The sequence below is a fragment of the Zalophus californianus genome, chromosome 11, assembly GCF_009762305.2.
Source record: "Zalophus californianus isolate mZalCal1 chromosome 11, mZalCal1.pri.v2, whole genome shotgun sequence".
NCBI classification, from domain to species: domain Eukaryota; kingdom Metazoa; phylum Chordata; class Mammalia; order Carnivora; family Otariidae; genus Zalophus; species Zalophus californianus.
The window spans coordinates 61,772,054-61,776,809 of record NC_045605.1 but is presented as its reverse complement, the minus strand read 5'-3'; the positions used below and the strand labels follow the sequence as shown (position 1 = coordinate 61,776,809).

At 39.7% G+C, this 4,756-nt stretch overlaps 1 pseudogene; it reads right to left on the bottom strand.

The window, feature by feature from the left end:
* Positions 1-373: 373 nt before the first annotated feature.
* LOC113914924 lies at positions 374-1,319 on the bottom strand (annotated as a pseudogene).
* Positions 1,320-4,756: the final 3,437 nt, after the last annotated feature.

Sequence of the window (4,756 nt, the reverse complement as noted above, 5' to 3'; positions counted from 1 at the left end):
AGTCAACAAATGCCCCACAGTTATATATATATATTTTAAAATTACCTGTACAGAAATAGTAAATATAATATTAACTGGGATTTGGTTCTCAACTATAGAATTCATCCTCCTAAGTGCTCATATTTAGACAAAATAGAATGACAAATATTGGGGAAAAAATTTAAAAATTCACAGAAATGCCATATTTTTCTCAGGAAAGTATTAGGACTTGAAGCAGAGGGCTAGAGTCAAGAAATTGTTTCAGATTTAAACTTAATTCTTTCCTTGATTTTAATGTCTCAACTTATGTGAAGCTATGAGTTTCAACCCAATTTTCCACTGACTGATTTATAAATCATCCTATATTAGGGATGCAGAGATCCAATTGTCCTTATTACCACCCTTTGTTCAGTAATCTCTGGATTCTTTGCTTGATCTCCTGGGTTCACACTCCATAAACAATGGGGTTGAGGACTGCAGGGATGACATGGTGGAGAACATTGAGCAAGACTGGCACATCAGGGGAGACCTTCTTCTTCACTACAAGAGTGAGCACAAAGACCAGAAGGATGGTGCTGAAGAAGAGGATAAGGATGAAGTGGGAGCCACACACACGTGCTCAGGGCCTTGGCCACAGCACCCTCTGCCCTGAGTCTCAGCACAGCTTGAAGGATGAGGCTGTAGGAGAGGAAGATGAAGATGAGATCAGATCCTAGCAGTGTCCAGCCTCCAGCAAATTGGAGGAGGCGATTGATGGTGACATCATCACAGGAGAGCCTGGAGACAGACATATTGGCACAGATGCAGTTCTCAATGACATTTCTCCCACAGCATTGGAGCCGGGCAGAGAGGATGGGAATGGACACAGTAAGAAGTGCATTCCTGGCCAAAATAAAAATGGCAGCCTTGGCTACAAATTGGTCAGTGATGATGGATGGGTACCTCAGTGGGTGGCAGATGGCTACATAGTGGTCATAGGCCATGACCATGAATGTGCAGGACTCCATAGAAAGGAAGCAATTCATGATGTACATCTGGAGAAAGTAGGCATAGAAGCTGATGGACTTGAGGTCAAACCAGAAGATGGCCTGGACCTTGGGGATGACAGTGAGACAGAGCACCATGTCCAGTAGAGAGAGGAGGCTGAGTAGGTAGTACATAGGCTGGTGTAGAGAGGCCTCCAGCTGGATGGTGATCGGGAGAATAGTGTTGGCCCCCATGGCCAAGAGGAAGAGGAGGCTGAGGGGCAGGGATAGTCAGTGCTGCCAACTGGGGGACCTGACAAAACAATTCAGGAGGAACTCTGAAACCCCAGTGGAACCATTTCTGTGAGGTGTCATCTTGTGGGTTTTGTTTCTACAGATTTTCTTTGATGACTTAAAAAGTTAGGATTAGAATTAGCCTCTGAACTGCAGTTAATATGGAAGAAAAATTCAGGTTCATTGGAATCAATTTAGGGCTCTAGCAGGTTATTTTGCTTTAACTGGAGATTTTGCATATTATATACAGAAAGAGAAATTAATTTCAGTCTTTAGCAAATTTTGTTTCTTCTCATTTCTGGAACATTTCTAGTTTCTTAATGAAGCAATCTTATAAAATAGAATGAGTAATTTCAGTTAGTTGTGAGGCAGCATCCTTACTTTTGAAAAAAATAGGCCCTCTGATTTCAGTACTGGGAAGCTGGGGAGATTGGTCTTCAGTTATTACTCTCTGAATCCCTTTACCCAGTTGCTCAGCTACTGTCCCCAACTTCCACAGCAAGTACTGTACAGCATTGTCACTCCTTTCTTCCTATGTGTCTTTTATTCACCAGACACAAAGATTAAGTATTATCCTTGTTCTCAAGGAAGTGACAATCCACCGGGGATGATAAGGATAGGTAAATATAATGATAAGAATAGTGACAGAGTAGCATGCAGAATATTTTGAGAGTGTAGGTGAAGATTAACTTCATTCACAAGATTTAACTTCATGAAGTAAAGTGTTCCCAGGACTCCCCTCCTGCTGAATTTTAAAGGCAAATCCAAAGAAGGCTGTGAAAGAGAGTTACCTGTCGCAGTGAGAGATGCCTGCAAAATGTTTGACATCAGCATGTCTGGAGTCTTTAAAATCATGCTGTGTGGGGTCCCTAGATTTGTCCATCTGGTACTGATTTCTGCTCTGGTGTCATCCCATAATTGGAAATTACTCTGCTTCATCAGTATTTAAACCACTGTTTTGCATTTGTTTAGCTAGCAGGAAAATAAAAATGTCTGCAGTGTATTGAATGGGTTTTCAGTACTTACCAGGCACTGTGTTAAAATATATTAGGAACATTATCTCACTTTAGTATTAAAACAACTATGTGAGCTCGGTCTTAATATGACTTTACAAATGAGGAAAATGATGTGAAGAAAGATTGATCACAGGAGTAAAGATCATAGATTGTAAAACTTTCAATCTAGATGCAAAATTCTATTTCATCTTAAACCCAGTTTTTAGTCACCTATACTGTACTACATCTAATCTGCAAAGGAACATTGGTTGGATAGTCTCTCAGAATTCCTCTGAGCCCTGGGACACCTGGGTGACTCAGTTGGTTAAGCATCTGCCTTTGTTATGATGAGCACTGGGTGTTATATTGAATCACTGAAAACTACATAAAAAACTAATGATGTACTATATGGTGGCTAACTAGACATTAAAAAAAAAAAAAAAAAAAAAAGCATCTGCCTTTGGCTCAGGTCATAATCTGATGCTCCTGGGATTGAATCCTGTATTGGACTCCTTGCTTGGCAGGGAGCCTGCTTCTTCCTCTGCCGGTTTCTCCCTCTGCTTGTGTTCTTGCACGCTCTGTCTCTCAAATAAATAAATAAATAAATAAATAAATAAATAAATAAATAAATAAAATCTTAAAAAAAATAATTCCTCTGAGCCCTATAATGCCATGATATCGTTTGGTTCCTCAATCTCTGTAAAAGGGAGAAATCCATCCCCTCAGGGTAGCAACAATTTTTGAAAATTGATTACAATAGTAAAGAAGTTGTTTTGGAATGGAGGCTGAGGAGATATGAAAGGATTTTTAAAGTATGAATGGAGAACTGAAAATAGCTTTCAGACATCAAAATCTATTTCATGTAGCTGTTAAAATGACACACTTGTTTCCATCTGTTTGTCCTTGCTTCTACACTTCCAGTCCTGATCACTTTGTTTTTTCCTAGACATGGACCTTCTTACCAATGGCCCTGGGAACTGCTGGGTCTGAGAAAGATAGTGGGAATTACCCTCCTCTTCCCCCAACTCCTCTCTTCATTCCTTTTTTTTTTAATTTTTTATTGTTATGTTAATCACCATATATTACATAATTTGTTTTGGTGTACTGTTCCATGATTCATTGTTTGTTCATAACACCCAGTGCTCCATGCAGAATGTGCCCTCCTCAATACCCATCACCAGGCTAACCCATCCCCCCACCCTCCTCCCCTCCAGAAACCTCAGTTTGTTTTTCAGAGTCCATCATCTCTCCTGGTTCGTCTCCCCCTCTGACTTACTCCCCTTCATTCTTCCTCTCCTGCTATCTTCTTCTTTTCCTTTTGATGTGCTGCTTTAAAATCAAGGGAATGCTGTCCTATTAGTGTCTGCCACGAACTGTGTGTCTCTCTCTGGAGGCAAAAGTCATTTCAAGACACATGGAGAGTTTATCTTACCTCCCACTTCTTTTCCTGTTATTAAGGATAGCATATGTTAACAATGCCTCCATAAATTTCAGAGTGGTTTTAAAGTTGTCTCATTTGTGCCAGTGAGACACAGCACACAGGCAGATTTGCTGTTACACCAGTTAATTCTATTAAAGCACATGCAAAAATTTCAATGTTAAATTCTGACACTACTTCCTCCTATCAGGTCTTTTGCACTCCATTTTTATTCCAGCTTCTCCTCTGCTCATGCCTGAGACAGTAACATTATAGCACTTTCATTCTTAGCACAGTCTCAAATCTCACCTTAGTTAAACTGGATGAAGGATCCCTGCCTGATTTCTAGAGGATCCAGCCACGTGGAAGCACCCCTGCTGCAGGAAAAGAGGATCCATAAGGAAACCTAGGAGAAACAGAATTTTTTTTTAAATTTTCTGAGTAGTCTTGGAAAGATTATTTCCAGTGCTAGGATAGACTTTCTGCAGAGCACAAAGGAAGAATTTTCCATCTTATTTTCTATTCTTTTTTTTTCTTGTTTTTCTTTTTTCTTTTTTTTTTCCCTCCTGTCTCTTCAATCAATGATTTACTCAACAAGCAATGAGTATCAACTCTAGGTAAAGTACTTGGATATACATATATATTTTTTGTTTCCTTTTTCAATCTTCCTCTGCAATCAGAGACCATCTATGCCAAGTTGGACTGAGGCCCCAAAGCTAATTAATTATGTCTTGCCCCCATGAGGGACAGGCTGAGGAAGCCATGTGAAGTTGAAGAGCAATGCAGGGAATTAACTTAGGCCCTTTCCTGAGGCTCCAGGATGGAACTGTGTTATGGTAATCTGGAAACACAGACTTTGAAATTTGGAGGGGATGAAAAGGTCTAGCCTCAAGGTATTTGGATAAACTTGTGAAATATTTCCACCAGTCTATCTTTCAAATTATGGACTGGATCCAGAAACAGAAAGGAAATTCCTTTTTTTTTTTTTTTCTGGCACCTTTTCCTAGTATTAGGATTCCAGCTTTTAGAAATTCTTTATCTTGAACTAAGATAAATTATTCTCCCTCTCCACGCTCCTTTTTTTTTTATTGTTATGTTAATCACCA